The sequence below is a fragment of the Camelus dromedarius genome, chromosome 1 (assembly GCF_036321535.1).
Source record: "Camelus dromedarius isolate mCamDro1 chromosome 1, mCamDro1.pat, whole genome shotgun sequence".
Classification (NCBI taxonomy): Eukaryota; Metazoa; Chordata; class Mammalia; order Artiodactyla; family Camelidae; genus Camelus; species Camelus dromedarius.
The window spans coordinates 36766524-36784886 of record NC_087436.1 but is presented as its reverse complement, the minus strand read 5'-3'; the positions used below and the strand labels follow the sequence as shown (position 1 = coordinate 36784886).

The following is an 18363-nucleotide window of genomic DNA, read 5'->3' as shown; positions in this document are numbered from 1 at the left end:
TTGATAGTCAGCATGCCTTTGGAGTAGCCTATGACTTTGGGATGCTATGGAAACAATGAGATTTCCTTACCTCTAAGGGGGAAAAGATTAAAAATGGCTCTTATAACCAAAATCTGTTAGATGCCATAAAGTTACCAGATGCCTTGGCTATTATTAGGATCTCTGGACATTCCAAGCTTGAATCCCTAGAGGCTAAAGGAAACCACCTCACTGATATTTCCACCAAAAACACTGCTGTCAAAGAAACCAATGGCCAAACTGCTTTCATGGTCCAAAGGGATGCTCCCTAAAATAACAATCTAGAAAAATTGATAGAAATGCCTCATAATTGGCCCCCTAAAAGGAAAAGTATATTGGAGATCTAGTAACTGTTGGTCTGATAAAAATAGAACTCTGGTTCAGGCCAAATAACAAATTGGTCCTACTAGGAATTCTAAGATTTCCACTTCTTACCACTGTACATGCATTGAACCATTGGTCCACTGACAGAATGATAGCATTCATAAACCAATAGCAGTGGGAAGATATTAATAAGGCTGCAAAAGTGCCTGCTTTTCTTGTCCCACGTGGCCAGAATATAACCCAGAGACACCTGTTCATACTTCTCCCTGACATTGTAAACTGCCTAATGTACCATTTGAAGTTTGGCAAATGAATTTCATACAGCTGCCCCATCTCATGGACATAAATATGTTTCAGTCATGGTGTGTATATTTTCTCACTGGGCAGAGGCTTTCCCCTGTAGGCAGGTCACAGCTTCTTCAGTGGTGAAAACTTTGTTAGAAAAGGTTATCCCTACCTGGGGAACACCTTCCAAACTTCATAGTGATTGAGGAACCCATTTTGCTGGTCAGCTACTTTGACAAGTCTGTGCTGTTTGGCCAGTTTTGCAACATTTTCACTGTGCTTACCATCTCCAATCCGTAGGGTTAGTCTAATATACTAACTGTATTAATAAGACCCAATTGGCAAAACTCATAGAGATCCACCAAATACTCTCCTTCGAAATCTCAGATTTATGCCTTTCAGAACTTGTAAATTCTAACCCTTTGAGATAGTCACTGGACACCCAGTGCACCTGACCTTTGTCTCTTTTAATCTGCAGCTGATTAAAGGAGATATATGTCAACATTGTAAAGGCCTAATTGCTTCTTTTGAAAATAACCATTCTCTGGTAGAGCAACCTTTTTACAATGTGCTCTTTGGAGAGGAAGACCTTAAGCATCAAGTCTACCTTGATTATTTCTGCATATCTAGGGCCTAGTCCAGTGTCTGGCATACCAGATATGAAATATTTCTTCACTGAAGTGAAGAAAAATAGAGACATGAAAAACCAAAATAAAGAAGACTTTGAAATAATTCTTCACGTTGTGACCTGAGGAACTGAGAGATGATGATGGGTGGTTAATAGACTGTGGATAGGCTGTAGCTACAAAGGCAATAGGAAGAATTGATTAGAGAGATCAGCTAAGAGAGGAGGGAAAAACCTCCCACCCTTCAGCCTTCTCCAGAACACACGCAAAATCAAGAGATAACTTACAAAAATTTTTAAAACTTTATACTTAAAAAAAAAAAGAATGCTAAGAGAAGTGAACAAGAAAACAAAATACAAAATAAGGATAGCAAAAATTCTAGAATAAGGTATGTGGAGTGCGTAATTCAAAAGAGTGAAAATGAGACTAGTTCTAGGAAAAGATCAAATTTGTCAAGTGTTACGGGCTGAACTGTGTTCCCTCAAAATTCCCGTGTTGACATCTTCACCCGCAGTACTCAGAATGTGACTGTATTTGAGACAGGGCTTTAAAGAGGCAATTAAGTTAAAATGAGGTCACTATTAGTGGTCTCACTAATAGTGAGATTAGCACAAAGAGAGACATCAAGGTCCTGCTTATGCAGAGAAAGGACCACATGAGGACACAGTGAGAAGGTGGCCATCTCATGTATGCATATGTATACATGTTATTTTACAGAATGTACCATTGACTGGAAATTTTACCTTTTGCCCTATTTAGTCTTTCGACCAATATGTTTTGAAAATCAATTTATTGGTTTTGTTTTATTTACTTATTGATTACTTTTCACATGTACACATATTTTTTGCTCTTCACCTTCTTTATAATATACATTGTAGATTAGCTCATACCAGTGCATCTAGAGCTATCACATTTTTAAAATTACTTTACAGATGTTTTTTGGCTAGTCTTCTAGAACTGCATATTTTTAGGAAGTTAATCTTTTACTTTTATAAACAACATAGTGATGGAAAGCTTGTACATTTTGGTCATGTGTGAAGCTGTCTGTATGATTCATTTCTAGAAGCGGAATTGCTGGGTCAAAAATTGCAACACTTAAAGTTTTAAAAAGGTATTGCTGTGTTGTTCTCCACTGAGGCTAAATTAATTCATATGCCCACCGTCAAGGTAAGGGAGTGTCTGTTTCTTCAAATCCTTTCTAATACTGAATTATCAATTTTTGAGCTTTTTCTATTGACAAATAAATGAAATGGTACCTCAACTGTAGCTTTAACTAGCCTATTTCATTTTATGATAATGAGGACTGTCTTTTCTAGTGTTTTAGGTCAAATTTTATTTCTTTTTATGCAAACTCTATGTTTATGTCTTTTGCTCATCAGGCTATTGGTTTGCTTATTGTTTGTAGGACATTATATGCTATTTTAAAGTTCAAATCATTATTAGAAAACTGGCTTTTTTTATTATATCAAAAGATGTACAAACTTCCTCTTTCAAAATACATGTTCAGTTCCTCTCACTTTTTTATCAGCTTTATAGTGGGTAAAGGTGGTTTTCTTAAAATATATTTGACTTAAATATCATTACTTGATTTGTTCTAGCAATGGTGACTCCTGGGACACTGTGGCATGACAGAAGCTTGAATTGTGGACTGCATTGGCTGGGGGTAAGTGAAATGAAAGAAATTGGCAGGTTTATTGGGAAATAATATTGGAAACCATTAAAATTTTTTCTCTTTTTTTTTGTTTTTATAGACTTATTGATGTTACTAATTTTGTGCGTGCATGTGTGAGAGAGAGAAGGAACTTCATCTGGTATCCTGGTGTTATGAAAAGTATATAACAACTTGAGGAACACTCAGGTATGTACATAAAGAAATTGTGATTTTAAGAAATTATTAAATGAGAGTGAAATAAAAATCTGAACTAAGCATTCGAAACAACTTTAACATATTGAACTTGGTGGTATTAAATTTCTTTATGCATTAAAATACAGATAATATACTGCTTTGACATCATTGTTTTTAAATTATCTGTAAAGTAGTTGTGGTTTTACATTATTTGTTGTAGTACTACAATTGGAGAATTTTTTTTTTTTTAACATGGATCTAGTGTGGAGTAGTGAAAAATAATGGGTATTGGAGTGAGACTCTCTTGAATTCAGGTTCTGGTTTCACTTTCTAGCTTTAGTGACCTTGGGCAAGTTACTTAACTTTTCTAAAATTTCTCATCCACAAGTAGTATCTACACAGTGGGTTTGTATGAATTAAATGAAATAATATATATCAGGTATTAGCCAGTTGCCTGGCACTTACTATATATTTAACTTAAAAAATTTTCTTAGTATATACTTAATTTAGTTTTTGAAGCACATTTTATTTTACCCTAGAGTAAAATATTTTCATGATAAAAGTATCAATGATTAGCAATCAACTAAATTTGGTTAATTTGGTGGCTATCTCTGTTGATTATTTTCAAAGAATTCCCTTTTATCTTTAAATAATCCTTTTACTATGCCTGGAATTACACCATTAGAGATTTATTCCATTCAAGCTCTTTAAACTTGAAGATATTTCTTGTTTTTAAAGTTTTTATAGAAAAATGAAATAACCCCCAAAAGGAGATGAGGAGGATAATTTCAGGCAGACCATGAAAGCCTGATTTAATCTGACTCAGAGGCTGGCCTTTGTATGGGAGCCTAGAGTAGCAAATGAGAGTAACCAAGGGGACAAAGTTGAAAGAGATATAGTTCACCTTGGCCCTGGCTTAAGGAAACAGCCCTCTGCAATGGGCCAAAAGAAATGAAGACAAAGAAAATTTCATACCTTTTTCTTCTTTAAACCATTAGACCACAAAGAAAATCTATACACAATTATTCACAGTAGCTTCATTTGTAATAGCCCCAAATGGGAAACAACCAAAATGTGCCTCAGTAGGTAAATGGTTAATCTGACTGGAACATCATACCTGGAATACTACTCAGCAATAAAAAGAACAAACTACCGATCTATGCAACAACTTGGATAAGTCTCAAAGGCATTGTGCTGAGTGAAAAAAAAAAATCAGTGTTTAAAGGTTATGTAGTGAATGGTTTCATTTATATGATATTCTTTAAAAATTTTTTATACAATTTTTAAAGGTTACTTCCATTTACAGTTATTACAAAATATTGGCTATTTTCTCTGTGTTGTAAAGTGTCTCTTTAAGCTTATCTTACACCCAATAGTTTGTACCTCTCATCCTCCTACCCTTATGTTGTGGTAAATATAAATTCTCATTTATATAATATTCTTGAAATGGTGAAATTATAGAGATGGGAGACAGATTAGCGCCTGCCAGAGCTAGGCGTAGTACAGGAAGGGGAGTAAGTGTGACTCAGGTAGGGGAAGGGGTAGCTTGAGGAGATACCTTTGTGGTGATAGAATAGCTCTTATTTTGTTTGCAGTGATGGTTACATGACTTTACATGTGATAAAATGACATGATCTATATATACACATGCCAATGTCAACTTTCTGGTTTTCGTGTTGTACTATAATCATATAAGATTTAACCACTGGAGGAAACAAGGGAAAGGGTACACAAAACCACTCTATACTACCTTTGCAATTTCCTGTAATTATTTCAAAGTAAAAATTTTTTAAAAAGAAGCAAAAAGAAATCATTAGAGGGCTTCCACCATTAGTACAATTCTTACTGAAGTCTGTGGATGGAGACAGTTGCTGTTGTACCATTATTTTGGTGGCATGTTGGTGAAAAGTGAAAGTAGTTGGTAGACAAGTGAAGGGAGTAAGCCTCGTCATGAAAATTAGTGAGTCAAATGAAATGTCAGAGAGACTACTAATCATGACAACATTAAACACTTTTAGAATAGAAAGGCTTATAAAAGAAACACTTCATTTTTTATGATGCTGTCTAATGCATATCTGTAGTAACAGGGTGGGTCCTGGTCCTGGGGATGAAAGGAGGTACAATCAGAAACTTTGAGATTCCAACCATGCACTCAGTGAATTTCACCTCCCTCTCCCCTCATTCCTCTTAACTCTTTTCCTTAGCTCCAGGGAAATTTAGTTTCAGTTTAGTTTTTGATTTGAGGAACTTGAATGACATCTTGGTAATTTCTAGTCTGGAAAACTTGTGCTCAGACAATTTCCCTCTGGGAAAAGTTTCCTGTTTGACTGTAGCAAACGAATCTTTGTGGGGATCCTGGAGCCTTAGTAGGGAGTAAGGATTAAGAATGATTGAGATTCTTCCAAACTTTGCAAAAGACTACTGAAATTAGTTTCTCTGTGATGCAGAAATACACTCTAAAGAGTTAATTCAAGTAAGGGAGGTAGGTGTGTCCTGGTGGCAGGTGGAAGTAACTAAGATAGGTGTATGCTTTTCTTTTTTGGCTTTCATCCAGTCCTTTCATCAACCACTCCTGCTTGGGCCTCCATTTCCTTATATGCAATAAAAGTTAGTACAATTGTTCATGTATTTAACTTTTTCTGGCTTTATTTTATATTTGGCTTCACAGGTGTTCCTTTTGAGGAAAAAGTGGAACTCCCACACAAAAATGTTAGATGTGGTATTTCAGCCCAAGAAGGAAGTCAGAACTAGATTTTTAGGCACTTAGAATTTAAGAGGCAGTCTACTGTAATTTATACAGATAAATTAGAGTTTGGGATTCACACACACACACTACAATATATAAAATTGATTAAAAAACAAACAAACAAGGACCTGCTGTATAACACAGAGAACTATATTCAATATCTCGTAATAACCTAAAAAGGAAAAGTAATCTGAAAAAGAATGTATGTATCTGTATAACTGAATCACTTAGCTGTACACCTGAAATTGACACAACATTGTAAATCAACTATACTTCAATTAAAAAATGTAAAAGAAAACAAATAATAACAAAAAACAAGACAAAACCAAACCAGTAATGCTTAAGCGTATGAACTTTGGAGTCACACACTGCTTGGGTTCAAACCCTAGCTCTACAGTTTGGCAAGTTATTTAACCACTCTGTACCTTAGTTTTTCAGTTGTGAAATGGAAATAAACGGGAGTATTTACCTCACAGGGTTTTGGGAGGATTAAATGCGTCAATAAATATAAAGTGCTTAGAACAGTGCCCGGCTCATGCTTGACACTGTGTTAGCTACTGCTAGTATATTACCGTTTGCATTTCTAGTTGTCTTACGTGCATATTCCACAACTGCCCCAAGCAATCCGAAACCTTTCAGAGCTAAGACTGTTTTCCACTTTTCCTATTACAACTTGTACATAAGAAGTGTGCAAAATATTTGCAGTAAGTCTGTAACTCTAGGAAGTTGTTTGCTTTGGTTCACTCGCTAATAATATGAAGAGCCTTTCTCTTTAAAAGTGGTGAGCATCAAACCACTTTTCATCAATATAACAACAACAGACTTAGTTGAGCGATTCACTGTAGCAGCATTTCACACAATCAGGCTCCTCTTATTGAGAGAGTCATAAAAGTATTGCTCTCTATTCTGAGTGGATTCACTTCAAACCATAGCACTGGTCTGATTCTCCTTTTTGTTGGTGATCTGTCCATACCCGTGCTCGTCTGTCTCCTGGCCTCAAGAAGGCCATTCACTAACATTACTTGCGTGGGTAACAAAAAGGTTTTTCAAATAACGCCCCTAACCCATACCTCGAGGTCCAGATTCTGCTCCCAGCCCGGGAGGGGGGGAAGGGGCGGGGCGACCCAACTCCTGGGCGGGGCTCGAGTGGCGTGCCTCGAGGCGCCGGCCCCGTGACGTATGACGTTACCAGTTGACGCAGCCGCAGTGCCACCCGGCTCCAACTCGGACCCCTCCCATCCTCCTCCGCCCCTCTGCGTGTCAGTGCCTGGGGTCCCCTGGCCAGACTTCGGGCGGCGGGCCGGGGTGGCGGGGCAAGAGGGTGTGGATGCGGGCAGCGCTAGGCAGGCCGTGTCCGGCTCGGCGCTGCAGCTGCCTTCGCCGCCGCCGCCGCCGCTCAAGGCCCTCGGCGTCCCCGGAGAGAAATCGGAGCGGTTCTGGGCCGCCCCGGCGCTCGCCCAGGTGAGGGGACGAGTCGGGCTGATCAAGGATTGGGTGGGCAGCACTTTCCCCAGCGTCTCTGGACCTCGGCCTGGTCGGAGAGGTTTGGCTTCGTGGCGGCAGCCTGCTGCGGCGTCGACACATCTCTAATTCTTTTGCCATCCTTACCTGCATCAGGGCGACTTGTACACCGGGTGTCAGAGGTCAGTGAGAAGGCCTGGAAAGGCCGTGGCAGCCAGATGATTGGGGTCTCTAATGCAGGAGGAGCTGGCCCTGTGAATGATGATCAGGTGGGTGGGCGAGGCCCACCTGCCGTTGTGTGGGAAGGACTGCACCTGCAAGCGCAGGCTTCAGCCTTGTTAGCAGCACGGGGCTGCAGGAGATCCCATACTGCTTAACGCAGGATCGATTTTGGACCAAGGGCAGTGGAGCCTTAAAAACCTTCCCTTTGCTCCCCAGGCGTGGTGTGTTTTGCATTCTGAATTGGTGCTTGCTGAGTCTGTGCTATGGGAGAGTACATTTCAGCGGAAACATCTTTTGACTAAAGGAAGGTGAAGGGAAGTTGATTTTCCTTCAGCAGAATTGTCCCCCTCCTGCCCCTCTTGCCTTTAGTTTTGACAGTAGCAACTTAGGGACGCTTGTTAAAGGGAAAGAGTTCTTGTAAATTTCCTCTGTAAGGAAATCGTTGTTTTCCATGACTGTCCAAGAGTCTAAGTTTCAACTGGTTTCATGTTGCTGCTTTCAACTCTGTGCATAGCAATGAGCCTGATTTATTTTAAGTTAACTGGATACATGAAGTATAAAAATAGACGAATTAACCCGAATATTTATCTTATAGAACTAATGTGTGGTACATGCTTTATGTGTGTATATTATGTCATTTAATCATCGTAACAATCCTATCACGTAAGGCCTATTATTACTTTTATTTTATAGATGAGAGAACTAAATCCCACAGCCCTAAAAAACAAAACAAAACAAAAACTTGTCTAAAGTCGGAGCTGTGATTTAGATCAGATAACTGGACTCCAGTTTACAGTCCCCTAATCAGTGTGCTTTGCCACTCCCAAGAATCTTGAGAAATTATAAGGTGGTTTTCATTGATTAAAACTGTGCTGGGTGCTGGAAACAGGAAGGAAACAGAAGCACCATTCTTGCCAGCAAGGACCCAATAGTTTGAGAGGACAACTTTTTTAAGGTGACGCTTGGAGTATGTTTTAAAGGTAGGGTTTGACCTGTGGAATCCTCTGACTACAAAATCATGCTCTTTGCATAAGTACAGTCAGTGGTTTTGAAATCTTTAGAAGACTTTGGAAATTGTGGTCATATTCTAGTTTTAGGAGTATTGTTTATTTGGAAACTTTAAAGAAGGAAATGTAATACTGGAGTAATGTTAAAGATTTTCCTTGTGTGTGTGCGTGTGCAAGTGCGTGTGTAATCAAATCATTTGATTTGAAATGGTGAAACTGCTGATAAAGCCAGAATATCTTGTATAATTAGTTAAAATGGTGTTCTTTTCAGGTTTGTTAAGATGCAATACTGCAGGCAGGCCTTCTGAAGATCAAGAAAAGGAAAAACAACATTACAGACTTTGGAAAAAAAAACTTGGGTAAATATTTTGGGTTTTCAATTCAAGCTCAGATAGAGGAAATCTGACTTTCTGCTTCAGTTGTCATTTAACCGGCTTAAATGGTCTAGGAGTGGGGGTGGGGTGGTGTATAACATGACCTGTCATTTTACCTGACTTTTGAATTATGCTATGTGACTGATAGTTGAGTCATGTGCTTAGCTTGTGTATTGGCAGGAGAAAGCCAAAGGAAGCATTAGCTTGATTCTCTATCAGGTGTCAACTTTCTTTTTCTCTTTTGCTTGCTCATTAATCTGCCCATTTTATAAAGGATTTTAAAAAGAAATGAAGAAAATTAGTTGACTTTTGGTTTGTTCTTCATAGAATATTGTGTATGGTTGAACTTAAGTATGCTTTTCACTATGAGTCCTATGGAGAATAGTGGAAGACATGGTTAAACATGATTAAGAAAATCTTAGTTCATTTTATAAATATTCATCGAGTACCATGCATCAGCCATTTTTTCAGGCTTCTAGTAAAAATAGTGATCATCAGAGTCCTGGAGGGTACTAGAGTAGTGAATTTTTTTCTGGGAGGTAATTGTGAACCTGTACTTCTTTAAAAAAAGTTTTATATACAAGGATGTTTTTGGTTTATATAAAAGACTAAGAAAACAGCACTACTCATATGGTAAATATTTTCATTTGTAATAAACCTTTCATGTTATTTTAGTTAATAAAAGAGAATTTGAAGATAGAGGAATGAGGGAGAAGAATTGGTGAAGCATCATCATTGACCAAGTTGGAAGGGATGGAATACAAGGATGCAGGTCAAGGGTGCTATAGATGGACCTCTGTGGAGATAGGAGAGAGGAGGTGGTGATGGTTATGGATATGGATAAATTTGAAAGAAGTAGAGTAGAGTTTGTGCCACAAAGTTCTTACAAGACACTCCCACTTATGATAGAAAGAGGATATGTTTCACTCACGTGATTGGAGTTTTCTTGGTGTGGTATTGACTGACTCCTCATTTAGCTTAAGATGGCAGGTATGAACCATCAGGATAGAGATACCTGTGGATATCTTAAAAAATTACCTTTCTTCTACACTTATCTATTGCAGAGTAAGAAATTATCCCAAAACTTAGTGGCTTAAAACATTTATTATCTCAGTGTTTCTGTGGGTCGGGAATTTGGGAGTAACTAAACTGGTTGTTTCTGGCTTTGGGTCTTTCTGAGGTTGTAGCCAAGATCTTGGCTGGGACTTCAGTCACCTAGTACTCATTTGGGGCTGGAGGATTTGCTTCCCTAATGGCTCATTCACATGGCTGTTGGCCGGAGGCCTCAACGCCTCAACACATGGACCTCTCTGGGGCTTCTTAAGTGTCCTAACAAGGCAGCTGTCTTCCCCTAGAGCAGATGATCCAAGAGAGAGAGCAAGGAGGAAGCTATGATGCCATTTTTGACCTAGTCATACACCATTGCTTTGCCATATTCTTTAGAATTGAATCACTGAGTCCAGCCCACACTTGGGAGGGGAATGAATTAAGCTCTACCTCTTGAAGGGAGGAATATCAAATAATTTTTGGACATATTTAAAAACTGCCGCACACCTTCTATCAATTGTCAGTTTCTTTAGGGGGCAAATAAGCTCTTTAAAAATATGTAGTTACAGCATTTCTGACCAGGTGAAAGAGAAGTACAGAAAAGTGGGGAGGTGGTTCAGTCAGATATGGCCCACTTTACAATATGGCCTCCTTTGCAGCTAATTAGGCTCAATAACTTGATGTGTTGCCTCTTTGTAGTTAATTTTAAAAAGTGATTGCTGACCTTTGATTTAGTAGAGGAGTCTTTTAGGGGAAAAAAAGCCATAGTGGGCAAAATATGAATTTATTTATATCAAAATATGGATTTTGGTAACATTCAATATTAGCTCCTAAACTAGAATTTAGAGCTGGAGGGTAGGAACTTATTTTTCATAGTAAAGAAATTGAGGACTAAAAGATAATTACAGGCTGATTTCTATGAACATATATAAGAGGCAATATAACACTAAACTCTGACTCTAAAACCAGGCTGTCTAGATTCAAATCCCAAATCTGCCATGTCTTAGCTGTATTTGTGCCTAGCTTCTCACTTCTCACTGTCACAATTTTCTCATCTGTAAAATGGGGAATTGTAAATAGGTAGTTACTGTTATTTCTGATGATTAGATGAGTAAATACACGAAAAGTGCCTGGCACATAGTGAGCAGTGAGTTAGTGTTAGCCATTTTGTGATAGATGTATCTCATCATTATAATGGTGAGTTAATACTGTGGAATGAACATTTTAAAGACTAAGATAGCATTGTCTAAAATGTTTACAGTCTAAACTTTAGACTATTGACCTTATTGTATTTTGTTACTTTTTATGTAAATGTAAAATATGTTTCTATCCAGCTCCATATCCATTTAAAATACTGTGTCAGATGTCACCAGTAGTATTGTATAAGGCCATATCTGCTTAAAACTCCCTGAAGCCAGCCTCTTTTTGTTATAGTATGTACATGAAGGTTGAATTTCAATTGTAGCAATGTTTTCAGCTCACAGGAATTGGCTGTTAAACGGATCTGTTGGGCTCTCTGCATAGCACCAGGCTAATAAAAAATATTGTATTTGAACTTAATATGATGGGTGTTGGTAAAAACACATGTCCAGTTTCTTCCTCCCTCTCTCTCCGTATTTTTAGTGGGTGAGTAGTTTGAATATGTGTTGGGAGGGGTTTTTTGATGTATGTGACTTAAGGCAGAAGGTAACAGAAGATTAAGGGCCAGATAAGAAAGTGGAAATACAAGTTTTATTACAAGGACCCTTCTTTAGGATTTTACTCTGCTGATGCCAGCCTTTTAAAAGTTTTATGCCTTCTGGTGTATCAAGATGGAAGGGACATACAGAATTCTTGATTAAAAGAATTAACAGAAACTTGGAGATTGTGTTCACCAGCCATTACAAAAAGTGAAAACAAAACTCCACAACTCATTAATTTATGGGATATAGAAGTGGGAGGATTAAGCTTTTCACTCATGGCAATTTCTGTTGATGTCTTTGTATACCGGCCACATTGAAGAATGCACTGAAGGTAGTAATTACTTCTGGTGGAATATTTAGAGGTGGGTGATATTTAGAAATCATGGTTTCCTGTTGGAGAGGTTGAAGTTAGCTCTTCTGGCCCCATTATTAGTAGATATGCTTTGTACAGCTTTTAGAGTTTTGTTTTGTTTTGTTTTTTGTACTTTTTATGAGTGTTTAGGTGAACCAGCATACATTTCTGTCTATATAAGTGAGGACTGCTAAAGTGCAATATTTTTGTTGGATGTTATGTCTTCTTGGACATTAAAAATTCTTCTGTATGTAACGTGAAGTTACATTTGCTCAGTTTGCTAATTCATACTGTTTAAATCGTTGGTCACCATATCTGAGTTAATACTTCAGCAGTGGTTGCCTGGTGACCAGTATGCTTCGGTATTTGATCTGCTTTTAAGAATCTCAATGGTATTTGTAGAACTATGTTATTCATATTAACTTAGTACATTTTTGATTGTCATTTATGTCAACTAATTTCTTTTGGTTATAAATTTCTGTTATTTAGTTAAATATATCTTTTTCTCTTTTATAAGAAATGAGACACATTTTAGTCATTGTTTGCTGGTATGCTTTTTTTTTTTAGCTTTCACCTTGTGTTGAACTGATTTTTTAAAAAAGAACATTAACGGTAGCTTAGTTACCACTGAGAGTGTGTTTCTTGTTAAGCACTTTGCTATGAGTTTTATGTTTGCTCTCTTAGGAAGAGAGGACCATTTTACCACTTGGAAACAGGCTCAGTGAGATTCAGCAACTTGCTCAGGTTATCTCACAGCTAAGGAAGGGGTGGAGGGAGCTTTCCATTTCAAATCTGCTTTAAAGCCTACTCTGCCAGTATAGCAGAGGACTTCTGTTATTTCTGATTGAGTGTTATTTTACCACCTAATTCTGTTGGGCTTTAGAGTTAGCTAATTAGGTGAACTTGTGTTTGTTGCATATAGAATTCTGGGGCTGAAAGGGACCTGGAATGACTAGCTAGAGAAAAGAAATACCTAATATGTTTGACTTAAGAGGGTAATTGTCTATTTTGTTTGTTTAAATGAACAAAATAGGACATTATGTAATTTTACTTTATGTACACAGAGTTGCCGACCCTGGCCAAATTTGTTAAGGAAGCTAAGTTTGCTTTTTTGGCTCACCATTTCTTTTTTAAGGTTTTCCCCATCTTGGGAGATCTTGGGCCTTTTGTGATATTCCTGGATCCTGTTTGTTAATGAGAAAAGTAATTTAATGAATTAATTTTACTAATAACTCATGATAATAATTAATGATGGCTATTATTGAGATACTGTAAAGATATCTTTGCATTTAAAAAGGAAATATTGGTTGGTACTCTATTTGAAGAAATAGATGGTAAGATTTAGGGCCTTGTATCCTGATGAGCAAAATTTTTTAGGTATAGAGGGCCCTTCAAATCACTGTATGCTCAGTCAGTAATACCAACCTTTTTATACATTCCAGTGCTATCTTAAATGTAAACATTTACGCATGTCTTTTATGTGAGATGTTCAATTGCAGGTACTTCTGTTTTGTATGTTTTATTTGTGTGACATCATAGAATTGGAAGGAGCATCACAAAGTCATTTGTTTCAGGCCCTCTGCCTTTAGATTGGTGAGTGCTCGGACTACTTGAGCCATTGTAGAAACAGTTCAGATGAATTAAACACTCTTGAAAATTCACTTTGTATAAAAATGTTGTAATCTGATTTATATTTTACTTTTGCTTTGGGGATGTCATTATGCCATAGGAAAGGTGAGCCATCTGTCTAGGCAGTTCCTTTGGTATTTAATGAGACCGTTGGGTCAATTATCTGGCTTCTTAATTGTTAAAGAAGACTTAAATGACTTTGAAATTGGGACCCCTACACAAGTATCTTAAAATAATTTCTTATGTATGTGCAGAAACCAAACTGACAAGTTTTCAAGTAGGTACATATTTTGTACCAGTAAGTATAAATCAGTCAAGTTTGGCCCATGGATAAACAATGCAGAAATGTGTACAAAGTACATACTTCACAGAATTTCTGGTATACAGAATGCTGCTATGTGCTAATAGGTATTCAAGCTTGATGATGAAGAGAATATGAATGTTGATGAAGTTCAAAAGAGAGCTATAAAGCTGATTTATTTTCTAACTTTTAAAACCCATGTAGTTTCCTTTATGGAAAAGGAACTGTGATTAAATTCAGAGAACTTTAATGTAATTGTCTGAAGATCTGTGAATGCCTTTTGTACAAATAATTATGACTTTATTGTTGTAAGAGGGATTTGAGTATGATTAATTTTTCTCCTTCATTTTTGTTATATTTGGAATTAGGTTATCAAAGTGTTGAATATCCTCTTAAACTCAAGCAAATGAAAACTAAATTTTCTTGAGTGTGGAAGAGATCACTTAGGAATCTCTTTGGCCTTGAATACAGTGGAAATACTTCCTTATCTTTGGCAATAACTCATAATTATGTACTTTTTATAATGATGCATTTTTTTCATTCATTTATGAAACAAGTATTTATTGAGAGACTACTGCATATTAGGAACTTCTCAGATATTGCACATTTAAGTGAGTAGGGCAAAGACATTGGTAAAGAGTAGTTAGCTGTCCAGTGGGAGAGACAGACGTCTAAATTGATAGTTACAATGCAGTGTGATAACTGCTATAATTACCACTGTGGGCATCTGGAGCTCACTACCACTGGGGAACTCTGGGAGACCAAATAAAATATGCCTCAGGGTTATCCCAAGCCAAGAGCAGGGAAGCTGCAGGTGTTTACCCACCAACTTCCTAGCCATCGTTGACATTAACTCTGGCATTTCTGGCTCACTGTGAGGACAAACTGAGCATGTTCATGCAGTCAGAAAGCCTCCCGCAGTAGGGTGTTACAGGTGTTCAGAATGAATAATCTTCCTGTGTAGAGGTGAATGTCAGCAGTATATGGGCAAGACGCCAGTGGCATTGGTTACCAGTATCAGGCATTTAAACAGAATATTACCTACTACATGCCCAGCGTTGTTTTAAATGCTTTGCATATCTGAATGCATCCATTCTCACTATATAACAGTGAGGTAGGTACTATTAGTGACCTCATTTTACAGATGAAGACGTAGAACGCAGAGAGCTTAGATAACTTGCCCGTGTTCAAGTTACCTAACCTCTGTAATGTCAGAACTGGTATTTGAGCCCAAGTGGTCTGGTGGAGTCCATGCTGTCAGTCCGTATAATGGTCTGCTTTTGGAACAATCCAGTATGAAGCAGGACCTTTTGATTGTACTGTTTTCTCTTGATAACTACTTCCTCTTTCTCCCTCCCTACGGTGCCTTTCCTTTTAGTGTTCTTTACTTCCTTCCTTGTTTGTAGCTTACCCCTCCCGCTTTTCTAGAGCAGTACAGCTAGTCTTCCTTCCATTCTTACACACTCAAGGCTATCAAATCGAATAATTCTTGCTAAGATGTTAAGTGATCTTTCTGATGTTTTGATGGAGGCTTTGAGTTTGATATTGCTTGGTATTTCCACTTTAATTTTTAAAAAGACAAGGATTTAAGAACTATAGAAAGACATGATGGTGGAATGACAGATGATCAAGTTGATACTTTTGGGTTGGGAGTCACCTGTTCCTTGGCCATAGTTACAAGGAGAGGCTAAAGATGCAAGAAAAGCCCCTTTCTCGCCTGTTGTGTCCTGTCTTCCAGCCACCACCTTCCCTTTTTCTTTTTAAATTATGAAAGTATTACATGTCAGTTTTAAAACATTTAAATAATACTTAGTTATTGAGAGTATAAGTGAAAGTCCTTCTTTATTCTTCTTCCAAATCTCCCATTGCTTCTTAGAGGTAACCACTAACATCTTTGCTAATGTTTTTGCCAATTAATAAAACTATGTACATATATACACACCATATATATGTACATGTATACGTACTGTATGTATATATATACATATGTGGTATATATGTGATACACAGAATGGATAGTCTTTTTTTTAAACATAAGTAGAATACTATACGTCTTGTTGTTCAACTTGCTTTTCCCCTGCTAACATTACATATATTCTGGACATTTCTCTGTATTATCCCCTATTGAGCTATTTTATTCTTTTAAAAAGGCTTCATATCATTTCACATGGTAAGAGTATTTCATACGGTAAAAGTTTTATTTATTTAACAGTTTTCCTATTAATTGAAATTTTTTTTCTATTTTCTCAGTTTGACATATAATGCTGCAGTGATTGTCCTTGAAAAAACATCTTGGTGTCTGAGTAAGTATTTCTGAGAAATAGAGCCTTAGAACTGAAATGCCCAAGTCAAAGCATCTACATTTTCATAGGTTCTGATAATTGTTCTTCTCAAAGGCGGTTTACTCCCATCAACTGTGTCTGAGTGCTCCCACCAGCGTTTGCCCATACTTCTGCCAATATAGTTGTTTGTAATCTTTCTAATTTTCGCTTATATGACTACTGGGTAATAAATTGTGATTGTCCCCAGTTGCAAGTGGTATTCTTTTTCTCTGTGAATTGCCTGTTTGTATATTTTCTCATTAAAAAAATATCAGATTATTTGTATTTTTTGTATTGATTTGTAGAATGACCTATTCCTGTAGGACCAAATCAAGATGTGGAGTTCTATCTTTAATAGTCTGTTGATGCAAGTGTATTTTCGTTCCTTTATGCTAGTGGGAGAGAAAATAGGTTGAATGTAGTATTTGAAAAGACTTTACAGGTAATTCATTTTGAAAAGTAGTCTTTTTTGGAAAGCCTATTTCTAGAAATGGTGGCATTAAATTAGGAACTTCGATAAATCTCTAGTTGGTGCTGTGTTTGATTAAACTATATAACATTTTCATACTTTTCTTGAAATATCACTAAAGTAATAATTGCCACACTTTGTTTTCTAATGTGGACAGCAGTTTTGAAATGAGCACCATGGATTTCAGGAAGAATGAAGAGAGTAGAGATGAATCATGAAAATATTGAGAGGACACATCTGAAAACATGTAGATCAGTGTTACTTTCTTATCTAATAGATAAAAGTACCATTTAAAATGATATGATAGTTGAAAACAGTGGCTTTGTTCAAGGATGTCACTGGTACTGTGAATACAAAGATGAATTAAACAGTCTCTATTGGTCATTATCAGGAGAGAGGCAAGATAGATTAAATTCAGGTTATGCGTCTTTGGCAGGGATGCCATGGAAATGACGCTGTTTTCTTCTATTAAGAAGTGTACAATTTTGATTTATCCCTGTATTGATGGTGTTTACTTTGATCACCTAATTAATTGCCAGCTTTCTCAGAGTTCCTCTTTTCTCCTTTGTCATTAATAATTATTTTGGCAGTTATTTGAGACAATTTGAGTATCCTGTTACTCATCAAAATTTAATTGATTGTATTTGTGTGGACTCATAGATTTGTTTTTATTAAGTGGGTTGTAATTTACTACTCTTATTTATTCTGATGATTAAATTATCTCAGTTTTGCCAGTGGGAGCCTCTTCAGGATGGTTTCTGTTTCCTTTTGACATGTTCCAATCATTCTTTGAACATTTCTTTCCTTTCTGGAAAACAAGGTTCACCTTGACTTACCCTGCCTTAGCTGTGGAACCAGCCATTTCTTCAAGGAGCCCTCTTAATAGAAAATGGTTTTTAGAAGCCAAATTATCTCCTCATTTTTTCTGGTGTTGCTGCTCTCAGGGCTTGTTAATAAATATATGCATATGTAAATTTACAACTATATTTATTTCTATATCCATTTGTATTGAAAGCCACACCTCCAGTTCTTATCCAACACCACAGGGTTAATTCTAATTTTCTCCCTTTATGTGTCCTCTAACAGTGAGAAACTTGACTCCCATTTTTCCTGTTATGTTTACTTACTTGGTTAATCCCTTTGTTCACACACTGCATGGGCTGTCTCCCAGGTGTTTGCCCTCCTTATCCTGCTCCTGCATCAACTCATCACTCCTGAGACCTCCTGCATGGAAGCCCTACTTGTCCCTTTGGGGTCTGATGCCTTCCTCCTGGGTTCTGACCCCCTGCACCAGGCAATCTCCCTGTGCACTCTCACCTGGGCCTTGACACCTTGAGCTGGACTGTTTCTCCTACCCCTGTCCCTCCGTCTGGATGCCCTCTTCCTCCCACTCAGGCCCCAGCACCCTGCGCCTGACCTCTTCCCTGCAAGTATGATCTCCTCAAACTACTGTGGTATTGATACCCTGAAATACTGCCACCGTTCCACTAGCCTCTTCACCACACAGGTGGATATTTAATTTACCCCTACTGGGCTCTGACATCCCACTCTAGGCCAGAGGTTCCTGTCCCTCTCTCCCCATGTGCAGATGCCTGCTTTGCCCTGCTTCACCTTACGGCTTTTAGACTAAACTGTTCAGGAAGGGAAGAGGAA

The 18363-nt window shown here is 37.5% G+C and overlaps 1 protein-coding gene across 8 annotated transcripts in view; it reads left to right on the top strand.

Moving 5' to 3' along the window:
* The first annotated feature begins 7055 nt into the window (after nucleotides 1–7055).
* BLTP1 (bridge-like lipid transfer protein family member 1) overlaps nucleotides 7056–18363 on the top strand; it is a 175609-nt gene continuing 164301 nt past the window's right edge. For 7 of the 8 annotated variants that reach the window (XM_031466536.2, XM_031466542.2, XM_031466570.2 and 4 more), the window contains exons 1-3: nucleotides 7056–7306; nucleotides 8807–8894; nucleotides 16171–16223. The gene's annotated coding sequence lies outside the window, so the exon portion shown is untranslated. The remainder of the gene's footprint in view (nucleotides 7307–8806; nucleotides 8895–16170; nucleotides 16224–18363) is intronic. The other variant, XM_031466529.2, reaches the window with a different exon arrangement.